This window comes from Eptesicus fuscus, chromosome 7 (assembly GCF_027574615.1).
Source record: "Eptesicus fuscus isolate TK198812 chromosome 7, DD_ASM_mEF_20220401, whole genome shotgun sequence".
In the NCBI taxonomy this organism is placed as follows: Eukaryota; Metazoa; Chordata; class Mammalia; order Chiroptera; family Vespertilionidae; genus Eptesicus; species Eptesicus fuscus.
Genome location: NC_072479.1, coordinates 104779427 through 104800947, shown reverse-complemented (window position 1 = coordinate 104800947; position 21521 = coordinate 104779427). Strand labels below are relative to the sequence as shown.

Here is a 21521-nt window from a genome sequence, read left to right as displayed (position 1 = left end):
GGGCTGCTATCCTGGCTGGTCAGTGGGAATGGCCAATAGAGACTGACGCAGGCCTTGGTTCCAGACCCAGGAAATGGACACATTTGTGGGAAAGAGGAGCAGAATGGCAGCTGACAAAGTGTGGCCTCAGGTTAGCCGCCCCGGTAATGAGCACGCCCCTGCTGGGCCTGTGCTCCCAGAGGGGCCCTCCCCGCTTCCACCTGCTTGCCCCATGGCTCCTCACCCCAACCCTGCGAGGAGGGCTATCCCTGCGTCACCGATGGACACAGAGGTGCATTGACTGGGTGGTGACCTCTTGGGCCAGGAGGTCAGCATCCGGTCTGCAGGGACTGCTGGGAGCTGGCAGTTCCAGGCGTGGGGTGGGGGGATTTGCGTGAGGTGTGGCAGAAGGTGACGATGGAGAAGGTGACATGCCGAGGACCCGTGCGTGTGCGGGGAGGAGCAGGAGCACTGAGGCAGGGGAGGCGGACGGTGTTCAGAGACCTCGGGAAGGACTGGATCTTCACAAGGCGTGGGCCTTACCCAGGTCCCCGGGGGCTGGGAGACTCTGATGACTGGGTTCGGCACTCATGCCCCGGAGGTGTTTTGGGTGGGAGTTGGCCCCTTTGGGCTGAGTCCTGGAGAATGGCAGGGACTCCTTGGCATTGGCTTGCCCCGGCACAACATGGGGGTACCCTCCCCCCCACTTTCTTTCTCAAATATTATCATAAGCACAGAACAGTTTGGAAAGGGACCGACCACTGTTTCTCGTGGCCTCTCGTCCTGTCCCTGTCCGAGGCACAGGAGTAGCAGTTTTAGGGCTCCCACCATTCTGCATTTTGTACCGGCTGTTTCTTTTAACGTTTTTGTTTAGCATTTCCCCGTATCTTGCTACACTGTCCTCATGATTATTTCCAAGGTGGTGATGTGGAACCAGTGCCGGCCTGGCGTCAAGCAGACCTGGGGTTCTGATCCTGGCTCTGTCATCTACTCTCTTTAGTTGGGGCCACTCCCCCCAAAGTTACCTGGTGTCAGTACCGGAAACCCTCCCTTGGGCTTTGTACACCACCTTCTCCCCTCCAGCCCGCCCCCCCCCCCCCCCCCCCCAAGCCGGTTGAAGTGGAACACACTCTAGCAGTGTGCCTCTGAGGGAGCCCTGATGACGCTTTCAGAAAGGAGACTTTCAGAAAGACTTCCTTGAACTCCCAGTCAGATGCGGTGTTGCCCTGCCTCGCCCCCCATCCTGGTGGCCTCCCCAAACCCGAAAAACTCGGGCTCCACTAGCGAGCTCTGCGGACCACATCCTGGGAGTCACTGGGCTAGAATGACCCCGGCAACCTTCTCAGCCGCTTAAGTAGCCCTGCTCCTTTGATTGACAGAGGAAGCCGCCAAAGGCGCCCAGGGGAGGTCCCTTTTGCGCGCGAGGGGGCGTGCCTCCTCGGCTTGCCCCTGGACCAATCAGATGCGCCTAAGGGGCTGTGGGGTGGGGCCCGGCGCCCAGCAGCCAATGGGACGAGCACAGCGGACGCGGAGGAGGAGGTGCGCTCGGCGCTGGCGGCAGAAGTAGTGGCGGCGGCGGGTCAGGGCTGGGCCGGGCAGCGCAGCGGGAGCGAGGGCGGGATCCTGGCCGCAGCCGGAGCCGGAGCCGGAGCCGGAGCCGGAGACGCCGTCGCTGCCGGAGCGGGGTGCGCGGCCGGTCGAGAGGCGAGCGGCGGCCGAGGTGAGGGGCGCGCGCCGGCGGTTGGGGAGGCGCGGGCGGACGCGGGCGCTGGTCGGCGGCCGGGCCCTCGCCCTGTCAGGCCCCGCGCCGCGCGCCAAGGGCAGCCTCTGGGGTCGCTGCCCGCACCTCCCGGGCCCGCGCTGCCCGCGCGGGAACTTCCTGTCGCGGTGGGAGGGGTGTGTTCGGGGCCGAAGCGGAGGGGGCGCCGAGAAGACGTCTGTCCGGGGGCCCGGAGGAGGTGGGGGGGCCCGAGGGAGGGGGCAGCCGGCGGGGCGCGGGCTGGGGCTGACGGGGGAGAGGAGTGCGGGAGCCGAGCCCGCGGGGTCCGAGGGGGAGGAGGGGGCCACGGTCGGAGGGCAGCCGGGTCCATCGGTTCGCAGCGGAGGCGCCGGCGTCCGGGGGAGACGCCGCGGGAGAGGCGTGGCCGGGAGCCGCCGGGTAGGGGCTCGGCGCGGTCCGAGGGTGGCCTGGAGGGAGGGGCGGAGGGGCCGGCGGGACACATATGCGGATGCGCTTATTTGGGCGCTGGGAGGACCGTCCTCTTTTCCTCCCCCCCCCCCCCCGCCCCTCTCCCGGCTCCGTGGGGCGGGGGCCAAGCCCTTCCTCGTTCCAGGTCCGAGGGCTTCGGGGCGGCCGGGGAGCCCGGAGCGGGGTGCCGTCTGCCCAGACCGCCGCTGCTTCACCGACGCGCGAGCGCCCTCCTCCCCCGCGGGGGTTCCGGAGCCTGCCTGGCCTCGGGGGAGGTCGGCGATGGGCGAATTTGGGATTTCTGCCGCTTCCTTGGAGCGGTTCATTGGGTCTCCGCGCCGCCGACTTTCTTGGGAGACGCAGCCGGCCCGGGCGGCCCGCGGTGCGCTCTCCTGGGGGCCCGCGCGGCTGCAGCCTGGGAGGATGCCGCTCGGCGGGCCGGGCGGGGGGCAGGGGCCTTCAGGTGTGCGCGCGCCATTCCTGGATCTTGCCTTTTCCCTTTCCCCGAACGGCCCTGCGTTTTTGTGGTTCCGGAGGGGAGGCTGCTCCGCATCTCCAGGGCTACTCGTTACCCTGTTTACCAAACACTCCCTGGCTGTCCTGGGAGCATCGAGGGGCCAGCTCGCCCCTTCCTCCTCCTCTCTCCGGTTCCTCCTCCGCAGCCAGCCCGATATGCTGACGTTCTGATGGAATCCTCCTGGGCCGGAGGGGCTGGAGCCCCGGGCCAGGTGGGTGCCCTGGAGGGGCAGCCCTCCCGTTCTTGCCCCAAACGTTCTTATTCCGCTTGACCACTCGCCTGCCTGCAGCCTCCCTGCAGAGGCACCCAAGGGGGTGGTGGCGGGCATGGCAACTTGGGTTTCTCTTGACTCACACGGGAAACTCTCGTCTGTGTGCATTTCAATTTATAATGTTAGCGTTTGGCCATCTCCTTGGTGAGGTTGTGCCAGCTGAGATAGGAGGCCACTGCAGCAGAAACATACTTTCCTGTGGTGTGTTTTTCTTTGGACAATTGTCTGGAATCTTTTAAGAAACTGGCCCTTAGGCCGGTGATATTTATTACTTGGGAAAGTAACAACACAGAGGAGATGCGTTGATTAGATCTGCACTCTACTCACTTTTTCGGAGAAGAATAAACACTCATTTGAATGGAAATGGCATTCTTAGCTCATGCTGTTTGGGAACTGGAAACTTCATTACTTTTATTTATTTTTATTTTTAAAAATATATTTCTTTATTGATTTCAGAGAGGAAGGGAGAAGGAGAGTGATTGAAACATCAATGATGAGAGAGAATCATTGATTGGCTGCCTTCTGCACACTCCCTACTGGGGATCGAGCCCGAAACCCAGGCATGTGCCCTTGGCTGGAATCGAACCTGGGACCCTTCAGTCCGCAGGCTGCCACTCTATCCACTGAGCCAAGCCGGCCAGGGCGGAACTTCATTACTTTTAGTCTCAAATGTATAAGAGGTCATAATACTGAAATAATCAAAGTATGCATTTGTAAACGACAATATCTGGGTTTTGAACACATTCTCCTTCTGGGAAATAAAGTTGGCTTTCCCTAGTCCTGGATGCCAAGTCCAGATCTCTGATGGCCTGGCCAATTTTTGGGTGGGACCTGAGGTTCCTTTGTCCTTAATCTTTTTGTTTCTTCTCTATTCACTTCAATTTCCGTACCGACTGAGTTAAGAAGCAAGATGTTCAGGCTTCCTGCTTCTGCTGGGGTCATCTGCTGTTGCAGGATGTTATGGAATATCAAAAAGGTTGCATAGGTTCCTTAATGATGATAATAATGGCACCGTGTGTTTGGAGATCCTGCTAGCATTTACCAAATGCTCTCTGGCCACCCTCCCGTGAACGCCCCAGCTCACTTGGGCCTGCCTTATCTGCCATCAGGTTGTAAGGTGGATTGTGGAGGCTGCCCTGTAGATTATGGGGGTAATGACCACCTTCCCATGAGTGAGAGTGCTGGTTCAGTTTTTTTCCAATTAGATTGTTTGGAACTGCAGCTGCATACCTGAAGGCAGTAATGCCTTACTTATGACGTCAGTTTACATTCCACAGGTAGCTACCTTTCTTTCTGGCCCTGGCAGTGATCCTTCACATACCTGGAAGCACCATCAGTGCCCGAATCCTGTCTCCTGATTGGTCCAGTGGTGGCCCCTGGGATGGCTTTGTAGGAATTTCTTTAGTATTTATTACTGGGACTAAGGAATTCCTGCAGATAATGAGGCTCTGTCTGGTGATTGGCGACAGTCTGAAAAGAAGTAGTCTCAGAGTATTCTGTGCACTGCAGCATTCTTGGCATATGTGTAGTTCTAAAGGTAACTATTTGAAGAACAGTTGCCATTTAGGAGCATAAGTTTTTTGGTATTTTGATAAAAAACACCTTAAGAACAAGAATCTCCTTTAATTATGTAATGACTTGCATTTATTCCCATAATTGTACATTTATGTTTGCTTAATAAAACAGAGAGCACCATGTAGTCTTTTTATTTTGTTTCCTAGAATAAAATCTTTATTTTTAAAAATTGAAAAGGAGCCCAGCCAGTGTGGTTCAGTGGTTGCACATCAGGAGGCCCCAGTTCTTTTCCTGGTCAGGGCTCATGCCCAGGTTGTGGTCTCGATCCCCAGCAGGAGGTAGCTGATCAATGTTCATGTTTCATCAATGTTGCTATCTTTCTCTCCCTTTCCTTTCCCCTCTCTCTAAAATAAATAAAAACATTTTTTTTTTAAAGAAATTGAGCCCTACTTGGTTTGGCTCAGTGGATAGAGCATTGGCCTGAGGACTGAAGGGTCTCGGGTTTGATTCTGGTCTAAGGGGCATGTATCTCATTTGAGGGCTGGATCCCCGGCCCTGATTGGGGCGCTCGTGGGAAGCAACCAATTGATGTATCTCTCTCATATCGATGTGTCTCTCTCACATCGATGTTTCTCTCTCTCTCCTCCCTTCTACTCTCTCTAAAAATCAATGGGAAAAATATCCTTGGGTGAAGATTAACAAAAAAATATAAAAATTAAAAAGTATTTGACATGTAACATTGTATAAACTTAATGTGTTAAAATTTTCAATATTAAAAATTATCTGAGTATTTCCTGTCTCCAGGCACTGAACTAGACTGAATGAGAATATAGAAATGAATAAAGTACAGACTCAACTAGCAAAAACCTCAGAAAGAAGCCTTAAGAAGGAAAATGATAGAAACTTTGTTATAACCTGAAACTAATATAAAATACTAGTTTTTATATTACAAATTTAAAATTTGATTTATTTATTTTAGAGAGGAAAGGAAGGGAATCGGGGTGGGGAGAGAAACATAAATTTGTAGTGCCACTTATTCTTGCACGTGCCTTGACCGGGTACCGGTATATCAGGATTATACTCTAACCAACTGAGCTACCCATTCAATAAAATAATATTGAATGTCAACTGTAATTGAAAAATAAACTTTATTATATTTTTAGGTAGAAAGCATGTTTCAACATTACATAATAATATATATTATTGTTATGATGCTTAGAAAGAGCCAGGCTGGCGTTCTTCAGTGGTTGAGCTTTGGCCTATGAACCAGGAGGTCAGGTTTTGATTTCCTGTCAGGGCACATGCCCGGGTTGTGGCTTGATCCCCAATAGGGGGCATGCAGGAGGCAGCCGATTGATGATTTTCTCTCATGATTGATGTGTTTTTTTTTTAAATTTAATATTTTTATTGATTTCAGATAGGAAGGGAGAGGGAGAGAGAGATAGAAACATCAATGATGAGAGAGAATCATTGATTGGCTGCCTCCTGCACAACCCCTACTGGTGATCGAGCTCACAACCTGGGCATGTGCCCTTGTCTGGAGTTGAACCTGGGACCCTTCAGTCTGCAGGCCGACGCTCTATCCACTGAGCCAAACCAGCTAGGGCATGATTGATATTTCTATCTCTCTCTTTCTCTCCCTCTCTGAAATCAATAAAAATATATTTAAAAAATAATGCTTAGGAAGAAAACAAGTGGAAAGATGAATAAAATTAGTGTAATTATTTTGTTAATCTACATGGGCTTGGGTACTTCTGTATTCTCTAAATTTTATGTTATAAGATTATTATTTTTTAATGGAAGGAAGAGTAGTATACTCTCTTAATAAGTCTAGTAGAACTTCAAAAAAAGAAACTTTGCAGTGACTTTAGAAAGCCCCTGTTCAGTGGTTTGTGTAACATACTCTGGCTATAAGGTTTATGTGACCATTTTCCTTCCTAGACCTGTGGAGTGGTAGAGTGGGAGGGGCATGGATGGAGACGGGAAGCCCTGGGCTGGTCCACCTTTCCCCGACTGACCTGAGGCCCAGGAAAGTCACATTCTCGTGGGTCTCAGTTTTCATTCGTAAAATCAGGGGCTTAGAGGTTCTTAACTTTTTGAGAAACTGATAACTATGGACTTTTCTCCAGAAAACACACGGGGACAGCTTCGGAGGCCTGGACCCAGAGTAAGAACTGGATCATCTCACCTCTAAGCTCCCACTCACCTCTGCTATTCTGTAATCCTGTTGTCCTGGTCATCTTTGAGCTAATAATAATGATGACTTGTGTTTAGAGAGGATACATTCCAAAGCCTTTCACCTCATTTTTTTGTCCTTAAAACGTTTCTGAGTGGCGTGGGTAGTGAGGGATATTCCTTTTCGTGACGAAGAAAGGGTACCAAACCGGGCCACCACTTTGGTAGGGTCACACAGCCATCGGACTGTCTTGGGATCAGAACCGGGCTTCTGGTGGCCAGCCTGGGTTTTTTCCATTAGTTTAGTTCCTAGGTGGTTGTCTTTACGAGTTATGTTTGGCAGTGCACGTATCCCAGAATGTGTCACTTGCAGAGGAAACTGTTTGTTCATCTGCTGAAAGACCTGTTTTCTTGTCTGACTTTGGATCACTAAACACCTTTCTGCCTGACCTTCAAAAGGTTACTTACTTTGTTTTTGTTATTTTTTCTTGCCATATTTTCCATAGGGGCACATTTGTTAGACTTGGGTGTTTTGAGCAGACTTTGTTTAATGTTTATTGATTAAAGAGCACATCAAAATGATTACCTCTCAGTATTGCTTAGCACTTGATAAACTTGTGAAATAAATGTTAAGTGAAAATTCCAAATATTTTACTTGTTTCATCCAAGTATGTTCTCACAGAAGAGAGATGTTCCTTGTAGCCTGGAGACCCCTCCCTGGGCTGAGAGCCGCTGGGTGGGCTGAGAGCTGGGGGTGAGTTGTGCCAGTGACCAGGATTGTCCAATAGTGGTTTCTTGTGGCCTCTGGCCGATTCTGAATATTTTAAGGACTGATTTTTTTTTTTTTGAAGTTTATTAGTATAGAGTCTCAGCTACATAAAGAGCTCATGTATGCAAAAGAACACTAAAGCCTCACAGATGTTAGATGGTTTATTATTGATGAAAAGAATTATCCATCATAAAGAGGTTTGGAATACTCAGACCTGGAGGTGATAGGATGGTATACAGTAGGTATCACTCACATGTTGTGTGTGTCCTCCTGTCTTGTCAGTTATGTCTGACACCTGTGAGGAGATGGGCTGCCATCCTTCACTGTCCAGGCATGGAAAAAGGTTTTGTTGATTTCGGGTGCATTTCTAGGCTACCGGAGAGGATGAGGCAGACATCCACAGCCTCACTGACACGGCATATAAAGCTTGGTGTCATGTGTCAGCTTCCCGAGGTGACTTGCTCACTAGAGAGAGGGATTGGTGGAGGTGTAAGGCAGTCAGTGAATCCCGAACATTGAGCAGTAGAAAATCACCAAAAGTAGAAGGCTGATCAGGGCATGAGGCTGTCAGTGAGCAAGGCCCATGATGAAGTGTAAGCTCCAGGCTGCTGCCACTGTGCCGGGATCGTGCCCGTTAACCTGCCGTAGCGCCTCCTTCCTTAGCTCTGCTAGTGCTTATGAGCATCTACTCTTACCAGGAAACTTGCATCCTATGGTCAGCCCTTCTCTGCCGGGGGCCTCTGGTCTGTGATTTAAATATTGATCGAGTGGCAGGGTTGTTAGTAGTGAGCTCCGAATGCCTTTAGTGAGGCTGCTTTGTTGAAGTAAGTGCTTTTTATTCTAATTTCACTCTCGGAGCTGAGAGTGTTTGGAGGGAGTGTATGTGGGTGAAGGGAAGTAGGCGGGTCGGGTCGAAGGGACTTCCTGGTCACTGAGGGTTCAGTGCCCCTGGCATTGGCTGGGATTCTGAGACTCAGGTGGCTTTTGCACTCTGCAGAGGCAGCTCAGTCAGGAAGCGGGCCTAGAAGCACTCACATTTCATTGGGACAGTAGCAAATAGGAGTATGTACCGAGTGGAGGGGACTGAAGAAGGCAGTTCTGACTGCCCTCAGGGCACTGCAGAGAGCTGACTCTGAGGGAGGTGACTGAGGAGTGGTTTTGCCATTTCACAGGTGCTTGCTTTTGTGTGTGCTTTTTAAATTTATTTCTAAAATATATATTTTTTATTGATTTCAGAGAGGAAGGAAGAGGGCGAGAGAGAGAGAAACATCAATGATGAGAGGGAATCATTGATTGGCTCCCTCCTTCACGCTCCCCACTGGGGATCGAGCCCACGACCAGGGCAACATGCCCCGACCAGGAATCAAACCGTGATCTCCTGGTGTCATAGGTTGATGCTCATCAGTTGAGCCACACTGTCTGGGCAGTATACTGTTTTTAAAGCCCCAACATTGATGTTACGTTATCCAATTCTACTGAAAATTCTTCTGAAATGTGTTCCTCTCTTCTCCAGCCAAGGCCTATTTAGTATATTTGGACCTTTCCTTGGTGACTCAGGGTCCCAGGGTTGTTGATGTGGGCGAGGCCTGCAGCCCTGCATGGAGTACCCTCCCTCCTAGCACTACAAGGCCTGCTTCCTCTCTTCTCACCGCCTCCAGGCTTCTTTCCTCTTGGTTGGGATGCGGGCCTGAGGGTGGCCATATTCTCTTTGGGTTTTGAGGACAGCAATGAGGTTAAGGTTGTAGAAGTCTAGAAAGTTTCTTATTTTCCAAACTGTACCATTGCCCTTTTACTTTTAGAGTGAATATTTAAGTAACAACTTGGCTTTGTAATTAAAAAATATATATACACAGCTTGGTTGTGTAGGTATTTGCCGTTTACCAAGAACTTTCCATGGCCCTCATTTTGTTTTCAGAGCAGCCCTGTTGCTTTGCTCCCTCTTCATTGTTCAGAGGAGAAAAAGAGGGAGGACTGGAGGATTGGTGGTTTTGCCTGAGGTCAGTGGGCCAAGACCCCACACAGGCCTCGCCCCAAGCCCAGAGCTCCCAGGGAGCCTGGTTATGGGGCTCTGCTGGGGCCTGCAGGTGGCCTTCCACATATAGAATAAACTGGGGCTAGTGTTTGAAGTTTCCTGTTCCACTGAATGCAATTTTATTATTATCCAGTGATGCCCAAACATTGTTTGTGAGCATTTTCACGTCTTAAACTACATTTGTGTTCCATTGTACCCAATTACATTGTCGCCAGCCGAGTGTGCCAAGTCTGTGAGTTGTGGTCTTCAGAGAAACCACAGAGCAGGCTCTGCTCCCCTCTCGACTTCCAAGCCTGCTATTAGTGGGTTTGGGAGCTGCCTGGTGCCCTTTAGCATGGATATGACAGTGTTTTAGTTAAGGAAGCCATTGTGACCTCTGCACCAGCAAGGGTTTTATTGGCTCAGGAGCCTGGGCAGGTGCCAATGAGGGGGTTGGGCGAGGGGAGGGGCAGATCATGGGTGGGGGTCACCGTCTGAGACAGACCTCCGGATACAGAGGTGTCTGAGGGACCATACAAGAAGCTCTACATTCTGGTCATTTAATTCTTGCACAAGGCAGCATTAATCCACTGTCCTTATGCGTAAACGGCAGCTCTGAGAGATGGCATGACCTTCACAGGATCACTATCATTTCACTTATCTTGCTGCCTTGAATAAGTGAATTCTGGTTTACTCACCTGCAAATATGAAAGTAATCTTTAAAAGTTAATCTTTTCCCCACCCCTCAGAAACAGAAACAAGACAAGTTATGTGGTCTTTTGTTTAAGATGGTATCTATGCCTGCAACTAACTTGCTTAAGATAATCTGAAAGTTTGCAGTAATTTACACAGTTGGGAGATAAAGGGAAGAAAGGGAGAGGCTGCTAAACAGCCTAGCTGCTGGGCGTGAGTCCAGGTAGCCTCTGCTTGTCCGCCTGTTCACCTGTCCATCCGCTGTGCTGTCCGCCTCCCGACTGGTGAGTGGAAGCAGCGTGCCCGGGTGCAGACCTGGCTCCGGAGTACTGTCGTCTCACCTTCCGCTAGCTGCCTTTGGAAAGGTGTCGTATGCGACTAAAATGAATCAAGAGAGGAGAAATGACATTTCTGTAGAGCATTGAGTTTGCATTGCACTTTGTAAAATTGTGTAAGATTTTCACATTTTGCTAACACTGTGATACCAAATTACGGTCATTTGTGCAGGTATATTAGAGCAGATGTTTGTTTTTGTGCTGGTGATCGTCTTCATTTTTGTGTCACAGGAATTCCCTTCCTTTCTTGTCTTTTAGGTCTTTTACATGTTGAAGATACAACATAGAAAATAGAGTTTTTTGAATAAAGAACTCTCTTTGTATTTTATCTTCCACACAGGGAAGCAATCAATAGCTGCCACATTTGTCTCAGGCTTCAGAAGAGGCGAGACAAGCGCAGTGCCTCTGTCGACCTCCGGGGTTACTAGTTAGAACATGAGGGTGCTGCAGGTCGTGAAATCTGTGCTCAGTCCCCGGTCATCCAGGTTGGAAGCAGGAGAGCGGCTTTGAAGCCCGGTCTGACCACATGTGCTCATCTCTTTTTCACTGATCAATATTGTTACAAATGTGTTATTCAGATTTGCTTAAATATTTTTTCATATTAAATTTTTTTAAAATTGATTTTGGAGAGGAAGGAAGAGAGAGAACTAGAAACATCATTGATAAGAGAGAATCATTGATTGACTGCCTCCTGTACTCCCCCCACTGGGGGACTGAGCCTGCAACCCGGGCTTGTGCCCTGACTAGGAATCCAACTGTGACCTCCTGGTTCATAGGTCGACACTGAACCACTGAGTCATGCCAGTCGGGCTATTTTTCATGTTTTTAACATTATATGGTGTGGGGGTGGATGGATGGATGGATGGATGGGTGGGAGAGATTAATGGGGGAACTTAAAGGCATATATGCATAACCCATGGACACAGACAGTAGTGTGGTGAAGGCCTGGGAGGGGCTGATGCTGGGTGGAGGGGGTCAATGGGAAAATAAAAAGGCGGGGGGGGGGAGACATCTGTAATACTTTCAACAAAGATAAGTAAAAAAAAGACTTAATGGTTGCATAATCCTGTTGATGTCATGAGATTAATATATTCCCCTAATGCTGGACATTTTAGGTTATTTCTACATTTTTTTGCTATAATAGATGAATTTGCAGTTTATAATTTCATTTTTCATCTGTGTAATAAGTTCCTGGGAATTTGGGGGATAAATTCCCAGAAACAGAAGTGCTGGTTTAAAGGATCTGCACATCTTAGAGGGTTTTAAAAACCTCCTCTGTTGTTTGTGGGTTTATTTTTCTGGTTGAGGAATTCTTTCTCTTTAAAATACCTTGGACTTTAGAACTTCCAAGTATCTGTGAGATAAGAAACTTTTGTGAGAGTTTCTTACATGAGTCACATTTTCTTCCTAAGTTTCTGCATATCATTTTACTTGAATTGGATGCTTTACTTTTTAAGTAAGAAAGTTTTTGGAAAAGTCTTCCTACTTTTATTTATTTATTATATATGTTTTTATTGATTTCAGAGATGAAGGGAGAGTGAGAGGGAGAGGGAGAGAGAGGAGAGAAACATCAATGATAGCGAATCATTGATGGGCTGCTTCCTGCACTCCCCTCCTAGGGATCGAGCCCGAAACCTGGGCATGTGCCCTGACGGGAAATCGAACTGTGACCTCTTGGTTCATAGGGTGACACGCATCCCCTGAGCCACACCCAGCTGGGCCCTACTTTATTGTTTAATCACCTGAGCTATGATTCCCCACTCCCAGGATGTAAGTGTTTGTGGCTGCATGCCTGCCACCAGCAGCTCAGTCACTGTGGAGTCTGAACCTCAGTATCTCGTCTTCACTCCCAGGCTGCGTATTAGGAAAGGCTGTGCAAGGGGGTTTCTCCCGTGTCATGCATCAGTTGGGATGGCCGAGGGGGGATCTTGGCATTCTTCTGATTTTGCCTGACTACCTTGTAGATGCTGCTCTCATGGATGTCCCTGGCTCGGTTCACACAACTCAGAGAACACATTGGGAGGTTTATAGTGTTGTTTTGTTTGTGTGTTTTTTTGTTCTGAAGTCACTGCGTCCTTCACCTTGTTCTTTCACTGTAGGCTGGCTTACTTACTCACCTACTGTCACTTCGGTATTCACCCTCAGTGAGTGGCGTCCTGTTTCCTGGTGGCTCATTTTCCAGGATCTGCAAAGGAAAACGAGCTTAGCAGGGACAAGGAAGGGCTCCAGGTCAGGAGCAGTGCCCGGGCCTCAGCTCTCACCCTTGGATTCTGTTTCTCTATCAAGTCCCCCATCCCTTGCTTCCCATGGGGGCTACTTCCCTTTTAGTTCTCTGGCCTCACCATGACAAAAACTCTCTTTTTTTGGTTCCTCTTATACTGATTAGCTAAGAAGGGCTGACTTCACAACAAAACAAAAGACATTATTACATAGAAGGTGGAAATAAGAGGAAATAATCACGAACAACCCAGAAGCATAGTAAGAGTTTTGTTTCCCAGGCACAAGTCGGTTTTTGGTGCCAGCGCCGTAGGGCTAGCCTAACGGCATTGGCTCGGCTGGGTGTTGCCTAGCTTCCTGCTTTTCCTCTCTAGCTGTATTTATTCTGTCAATAAATCCAAATTTTAGAGTAATGCTATGCTCTGTGCTTGGCAGTCTGTTTTTATCACAAGTATGGAAAGTGTACTTTGCCCTGGTTTCCACAGATGCCTAAACATGTCTAGGTTGGCTGTTGCCTAGGCAACTGGTAGAGCTGTTGGTTGTGTGTGTGGTGAAGCTTGGACAGGGGTTGGACAGAGGGCCCAAGTCATCCGTAGGCTTCTCAGCCAGGCTGGGTGGTAACCACCAACCCCAGAGGCACAGGCTCTTAGCTTCCCTTTGCCCTTTCCACTCCTAAGTCACGGGAAAATTGATTGGATCATTGGGGTGCTACACTCTGTCTCCTGTCATGGAAACTGAGTGAAATAGTTGATGGAGAAAATTCCAGGCTATCTTTTGTTACCTTATCTTTAATGCTGCTTTTATTTTTGTTTTGATTTCTTTCCTTTTTGCTCTCGCAGGTGTGGGTCTGAAGTTGGTGATCATCTTCAGAATTGCTATTTTGGACCTGTGCTTTTTGGTCTACAAATTCTATCAGAAACTTGCAGGTTCATGAAATTTAGAAATAGTTGAAAATAGCATGCTCTCTTGCTAATAATTAAAGAGACAGGAAAAAAAAAACCCTTCAAATTCGTGTCTTATAAAAATTTAATGTTAGCAGAATGACTGGAGAGGTGGCCTCATTCTTAGAAGACTGTCTGCCCACTTAGACTTGTGGCAGGCAGAAGGAGGGGCCTTTCCCTCCTTGGGAGGAGGTGGCAAATTGCCTGTATCCACAAGGGCTGTGAAGCCCGCTCCCTAGTCCCTTGGTTTGCCCAGGGGACTGCCTTTTGGGGCCCTGAGCTGGGGTCCAGGTTGCTTTCACCTTAGGAGGGCCCTTTTTGGAGCAATGGGACAAGGACAAACCTCTGCTGCATTCCTGTACCCCGTGCTGCAGGTGTATGCAGCTAGCCATCCTAAAATATAAAAAAACCCAGGGTCCATAACGACCGACTGAATGCTCAACCGAACACCGGAAGTCAGTCCTGCAGTCACTGACTGCTGAGGGGGCTGTGGATCAGGCCCGGAGAGAGGCCCGAAGAGAGAGGCAGGGTCTGATCAGCAGCCTCCATGGCAGCTGTTGATCAGCTGTTGCCTCTCTCTTTCTCTCCGGGCTTCGTCAGCAGCCGCACCTCTGTTTCTCTCCAGGCCTCGTGGGGGCTGCTGATCAGCCCGCCTCTCTGATCAGGCCTGGAGATAGGCCCCGAGACGCTGACTGTCATAGAAACCAATCAATCAGAACCAAATCTGGGTGAATTGTGAGGAGCCAATGGCTGCCTAGAAGGCAGAGCTTTTGATGCTGACTGGCATAGAAACCGACCAATCAGAACCACATGGGCCAGCAGGGGAGGGCAGTTGGGGGCGAGATCAGGCCTGTAGGGGAGGGAAGTTGGGGGCGAGATCAGGCCAGCAGGGGAGGGCTGATGGGGGCAAGATCAGGCCGGCAGGGGAGGGCAGTTAGGGGTGATCAGGCAGGCAGAGGCAGTTGGGGGCGAGATTAGGTCGGCAGGGGAGAGCAGTTGGGGGCGAGATCAGGCCGGCAGGGGAGGGCAGTTAGGGGCGGTCAGGCAGGCAGGCAGAGGCAGTTAGGGGCGATCAGGCAGGCAGGCAGGCAGGTGAGCAGTTAGGAGCCAGCAGTCCCAGATTGCAAGAGGGATGTCTGACTGCCGGTTTAGCCACAGGGACTGGGCCTAAACCGGCAGTCGGACATCCCCCAAGGGGTGCCCGATTGGAGAGGGTGCAGGCTGGGCTGAGGGAATTCCCCCCCTCCATTCACGAATTTTGTGCACCGGGCCACTAGTTATTATATAAGGAGCTTGCAGGCAGATTGTCTGGGCTTGAATCCCACCCAGCTCTGGGCAAGTTATTGCATCTCTCTGCGCCTGAGTTTCTGTGCCTCTAAAATGACGATAAGTAGCTGGTTTGGCTCAGTGGATAGAGCATCAGTCTGCAGACCGAAGGGTCCTGGATTTGATTCCTAGTCAAGGGCACATATCTTGGTCGAAGGCTCCGCCCCGGCCCGGGCCCTGGTGGGGCACATACAGGAGGCTACCAATTGATGTGTTTCTCTCACATCGATATTTCTCTCTGTCTTCCCATCTCTCTTCCACTCTCCCTAAAAATCAATGGAAACATATCCTTGGGTGAGGATTAAAATGGGGATAAAGACAGGATTGTTGTGAGGACTGGTCGAGTGCCTGTGTACCCCATACCCCACACTTGGGGATTGCGCCCAGAGAGCCTTCCTTAGTGCTGCCATAGACGTGCCTCTGAGCCCCCAGCATCCTGCCACATGCCTCTTTGATTCCCACTTTACAGTTGAGGGAACAGGCTCGCAGAAGCTTAACAGCTCCTCAGACCCAGAGCTGCCTTCACGCTCCGCCTTCAGTGCATTGGTGGTCTGCTGTGGGGACCTGGCTCTCCAGGACGCTGGGCTGTGATTGCACAGGAGCTGCTCACTCAGGGCTGTGCCATCAGGCGTAGCTTGTAGATAGGTATTTTTACTGCCCCTGTACATACACACATGCACACTATTTATTCATATGTTATACTACATAAATGATACTATGATTATGATTAATAAAATACCAATTCATTAAAAAAAACTTGAATTGAAAGCTAGCTTTTTGTCATCATGATTTCCTTATCATTGAATGCCGAAAGTACCATCCTCTAGGGAGCTAGGGAGGGAGTTGATCTTAAGAGTCCTCTCTTTGTGGGGAGAGTTCAGTGGAGGTTTATTGCTGCCCTTTTAACCCTGTCTGGTATGTTAGTGTATGTCCTTCTGCTGTCCACCATCTGCATGCCTCATGGATCAGGGCATGTTGGGGAGATGGAGTCCCCAGTGTGGCTGGGCTGAGTTGTGAACTGGACGCAGGTTGGAAGCTCAGTCCGTGCCAGGTTCAAGAAGCAGGAGGTCTGAAGTGCCTGTGGGAGCCAAGAAGGTGGTTACGTCCGAGGGGCCTGGAAGGAGTTCTGCTGGGTGCTTGTTCTCTGGAAGCATTGGTGCTGGCTCACCTGTCTTCCCTTCGTGGTGCAGCGTGATTTTGTTTTGTTTTAATTCAACAAATCCAGCTCCCTCCTTAACCTGGGGCTCTAATTGCAGAGTATGTTCCTGAATCCAAACCACAGACCTGAAGGCTGGGCCTGCCCGTGGAGAAGTGGTGATTCCATGGTGGCCAGCCCAAGAAGCCCCTTTTCTAGGAAAGCTCTCCTCTTTGTTAGATTTGGTTCCGTAATTTTTCTGCTTATTCTCCTCACCTTGGTCATTGGTGCTCTGAGACATGTGGTGGAACCCAGCCTACTTCTTGACCTGTATTTGGGTCTCAGATCTCCTTCAGAGTTTCATGAAAATAGATTCTCTTCCTTCCATACTGGACACAATTTTTTTTCATGCAATTCTGACAGGTTCATAAGTCCCCAATCATTTATTCGACAAACATTTGAATGTTATATGCCAAGCATGGTTCTGGGTAGTGGGATTGTAGCAGGAACACAGTGGACAAGTGCTAGTGGGAGAGGGAGGCTGTGGACAGAGCATGGTAGCCATCCCCTACCGCAGCGTGCAGAGAAGGCCAGCCTCGGTGGGCTGGAGTGGCCGCCCTCATCCGCCTGCTTGGGGCTAGGCTCATTGCCAACCTCCCAGTTCCCTTCCAGCTTTTACCTTCTTGAACTGGTTTGTGACTACATCATTATCATAATGACTTAAAAAATTTTAATATTTACTGAGGCTTATTTTGTGCAGCTGCCCTGCTTTTCCTTGCATGATTACACGTATGACAGCTTTGTTTTGCAGGTGGAATGCTGGGCGCAGAGAGGTTCAGTGACAGGCCACATAGTTAGGAAGGGCGCTTTGGGTCAGCATGCCGCCCGGTGTTGAATTCAGCAAGCCCGGCCTGAAGACATCATCGGAAATGCCAACAAAAATTAAGTTGACCATTTTGTCCTGGACCATCTCCGTCCTCAGACTGGTTCCCTTAGCAGCCAGAGATTTCATCTTTACGTGACAGTCACACCAAATTGCCTTGTCAAGGATGGGAGCCTGAGTGGAACATGCGTTCAGGCCTGGATGGGGCAGCCATTATAGATACCATATGTATTTACTGTTAGCAGAATTGCATACTCCCATCCTCAGTCCCAACTAATTGCCTTGTGAATGACATTTGAAATGCACATTATTCAGTACTTGGCCTGAGGAGATTTATATGCACGCTGGTTTTTCCACACCAGACAGTTGTTTTCTTGTTTTAATTTTTCAGGCACTGCCCAGCTGACATAGTAACTTCCTGAAAAGTTGCTTTAAAAAACGTTGTATCCTCTGTAGAAGGTGGAATGAAATAGCATTTGTGATCTTGACTCAGTCCCTGACAACAGAATCGTTATTCTGACTGGAAGTTTGCAAGCTGCCATTCTCCTGGCATCCACTGCTCGTTCCTTCACTATTTATTTACATTTAATAACTTAACAGCTCTGCTTCCAGAATTCTAAGGCTTGCCACCGCTTCGTGTGAAGCACAGACTGCACTTTGGAGTAACTCTGAAACCTGACTAAATGCCAGCTTGCATCATGGACACGCGGTGGGACTGTGTTTAGCTCAGGGTTAATAAAAACGTGGCCGTGCCCCGTCATTCTTCCTGGGCCCTTGGGTCCGGAGAAGCCCCAAGGCTGGGAAGGGGAAGTTCTTTTATTGTGTGACCAAATGATGGCTGTGGGAAGTCAGGTCCTGAGACAGGGCGAGGGGGAATTCTAAATGCAGTGTCCGGTCTGAAGGGGTGAGGCAGGGTTGGGGAAGTCCACGTTTGAAGTCCAGTAAGATGGAGATTGGGAGTGGGAGGATGGCGTAGCTGACAAGAGAGAACCTGTCGGTTTTCTGAGTGTGTGTGAGTGGGGAGCTCTAGTGGCTTCTTTCCCTGGCGGGCTGTGCTAAGGCTGGATGTGCCGCATGGGGCTCCCGCCCTGGGCCCTCTTCTAATGCGACTCTCCCCGGGGGGTGAGGAGTCTGAGAGGCCGAGAGTTGTGCCTACCTGAAACCCGTGCCTCCACCTCTAGACCCTGCGCAGGGACAGAGACCCTGGCATTCCCTGTGGTCCACCTGGGGTTGGACCGTGCCCCCTGTGCACACGCCTCCGCCTGAGCGGTGGCCAAGTGGTGGCTGTGTGCAGGCTGTGTGTGTAGCTGGAGCTTGGGTGTGCAGGCGGGGTGTCCCCATGAGTGCACGTGGGGTGCAGGGTCCAGCTCCGGAGTCATTGTATATTTGCTTTCTTGAAATAGCCAAGTCTGGGCTTATTTATTGGGTGTGTTTGTCCCATGCCCTCCCTGCTGCTCAGGGTACCCTGATGTCCCTCCCTGTCTGACACTGCGGAGCTGGGTTCCAGGGCAGGCCTGTCCCTGCTCAGCTGTTCTCACCGCCAACCCAGCCGCTGAGGACGCCACTTGCATTGAGCCTTTTCCCTGGAGTCTCCTCTAGGGCTTGGCGGCTGGAAGTCTTGGATTTTGTTAGCATCTGGCACCAAATCAGAAGGATTCTAGTCTACATCGTGGACTTTTTAGAGCTCATACTTTATTTCCGCTTTATTCCATGGACTTTAGCCTGGAAGGTTCCCAGTAAGCAGTGTTCACGTTGACACATGAGACTTTTCCTTGCAGCGAAGCACAGGTACCCTGGCTCTGAGGTGAACGGCTCTTCTAGAAACTGGTCAGGTCACTTCTTCAACAGCAAAGCGGTGCTCCCGGCACATTCCTGGGCCTGCTTGTCCTTCAGGGGCAGGGCGTGTGTCTGTGGTCACTGCCAGTCACAGTGTCCACGGTGCACACGAGCTTCCGGGTGCTGCTGGGGCTGGGGTGCCACCCCTCAGGAGGAACGCCAGGTGGGAGATGGAGACCGCAGGGCAGCTGAGGACGTGGAGCCTTCAGCGGTGTCCCCAGCCCAGAGGGTCACCAAGCTGGTCTGCAGTGGTATTGTCACCAATGTGAGGAAACTGAGGACAGTGTAATCTTATGTGTGAAGGTTAGAAACGGCCTTTTCTTGGGAAGAGTTGTCTTTTAGTGTGAAACTGTGAGCTCTGTATCTTTTAGTTTTAAAGTGTCCTTATTTTTTAGTATTGGTGATAAGAGCTGGTCTGGTAGGTTTCCCCCCCCCTCCTAATCCTCACCCCAGGATACACACCCTTTCGACTTTCAGAGAGAGAGAGAGGGAGAGAGTAACGTTCATTGCCCCCTACCCCTCATCCCGCCATGCCCTGACTGGGGATTGAACCCGTCCCCTTCCCCAGTTCCCAGGTGCCTAGGACCATGCTCCAATCAATGGAGCCACCTGGCCAGGGCAAGAGCTGGTAGTTTTTAAAGAGTATTTCTTTCTTGACAAAATAAGAAGTTAGTGGTCATACTTTTCCACCAAAATTTTAAACTTTCCTGAGTATAATTAACAGTTAGTTGCACATATTTAAAGTGTACAGTTTGATAAGTGTAGTCATATGAATACGCCCGTTAAACCATCACCACAATCAAGATAATAAATACACCCATTATGCCCAAAAGTTTCACCGATTGACTTGAATAGTTCCTTCTGCCTGCTCCTCCTCACTCCAGGCAACTGCTCTGCTTTTTGTAATTAGCTTATCTTTTCTAGAGTTTTACATAAATTGAATCAGACAGTATATGCTCTTTTTAGTCTGGCTTTTTCATTCAGCAATATTACTTTTAGATTCATCCATGTTGTGGCATATACCACCGTATCATTCTCTTTAACCCAGTGTATGGCTATGCCGCACTCACATGCACACACAGTTTGTTCACCCATTTGCCTTTGATGGACAGTGGGCTGTTTGTAGTTTGGGGCTGTTACAAATGAAGCTGTTTTGAACATTTGTGTACAAGCTTTTGTACAGACACGCTTTCATTTCTCATGGGTAGATAACAAGAGTGGAAGGGCTGGATGATACGGTGTTTGTTGGACTAAAGTGCTGGACCCTCTTGCATCCCCACCAGCAGTGTGAGAGTTCAGCTCCTCCAGATCCTCCCCAATGTTGGCTATAGTCAGGCTTTTTCTTCTTTGCCATTCTGGTAGGTCTGTAGTGGTGTCTCATTATGGTTTTAATTTACATTTCCCTAATGACTAATGATGTTGAGTGTTGTTGTCTGTATATCGTCCTTGATGAACTATCTATTCAAGTCATTTGCCCATTTAAAAAAGTTGCAGTTTATTTTATTATAGATGCTCCCTGACTTATGATGGGGTTATGTCCCAATAAACCCATTATAAATTGAAAATATCCCAAGTCAGAAATGCACTTAATACACCTAGCCTACTGAACATCACAGCTGAGCTCAGCCCCCCTTAACCATGCTCAGGACACTCACATTAGCCTCCAGTTGGGCAGATCCTCTAACACAGCAAAGTGTCGATCCTTACTCTCGTGATTTCGTGGCCGCTGGAGGCCGCGCCACTGCCCAGCTGCATTGGAGAGCATCACTAGCCCCAGAAAAGAGCAAAATGCGAAATTCAAAGTACGATTTCTACTGAATGTCTGTCACCTTCACACCATCGTAAAGTCGAGAAATTGTATGTTGGGGACTGTCTGTACTTAGTTTCGAGATTTCTATATTCTGGATGTAAGTCTTTTATCAAATATGTGATTTGCAAATATTTTCTCCCAGGATGTAGCTTGTCTTTTTATTCTGTTAACACTGCTCTTTGAAATTTAAAAAATTTTGCTGATGAATGTGTTCTTCTGTGGTTTGTGCTTTTTTGGTTGGTGTCATAGCTAAAATCTTTGCATAGTCCAGTTGAAGGTTTTACACTGAGGTTCATCTGAGTGCTGTGATGTGTACAGCTCCCTTGGTCTGTGTGTGGGGTGGAGATGTTGCAAGAAATGTCCTCTCTCATTAACCAAGTATTGAGAGGGAAGTGGACTCCACAGCTGGCAGAGTGGTGTGAGGGGACAGGGCTGTGGGTACAGCTGGGGGTTGGTAGTCTGGGAAGGCTTCATGGAGGAAGTGGAGATGTGTGTATCTCTGGGTGTATAGAATTTACATACAATAAACTTCACTTAAGAAATTTGGTACTCAGGGACTTTATTAGATAGGCAGTGGGAATTGACAAAGCTTTTAAGCAGAAGAGTAAGGTGAGATCAGATCTGGGTTTCAGATAGGTTTTCTGGCATGGGTAGGAAAGGATGGAAGGCAAATGTTTGATGCAATAGCAAATGCCCTTCTTAGGGTCTTTGCATATCTGGTTCCCACTTCCTGGACTGTCCTGAGCCTGGCTGGCTACTTCTTATCGTTCGGGTCACCAGCCCTCGCACTTAGTCTGATGTTGCTCCCTGCCCCTTGGTGCCCATTGAATGTCTGAAGGCGTCGAGCTTCCATATGGATCTCAGTGTGTTACCTCCACCCTCAGACTGTCACCATCACGTACGTAGGGTGTTACCTCCAC

The 21521-nt window shown here is 49.4% G+C and overlaps 1 protein-coding gene across 4 annotated transcripts in view; it reads left to right on the top strand.

The window, feature by feature from the left end:
- Positions 1-1529: 1529 nt before the first annotated feature.
- The window catches only part of PACSIN2 (protein kinase C and casein kinase substrate in neurons 2), a 111745-nt gene continuing 91753 nt past the window's right edge, over positions 1530-21521 (top strand). For 3 of the 4 annotated variants that reach the window (XM_008155392.3, XM_054719606.1, XM_054719605.1), the window contains exon 1: positions 1530-1699. The gene's annotated coding sequence lies outside the window, so the exon portion shown is untranslated. The remainder of the gene's footprint in view (positions 1700-21521) is intronic. The other variant, XM_054719608.1, reaches the window with a different exon arrangement.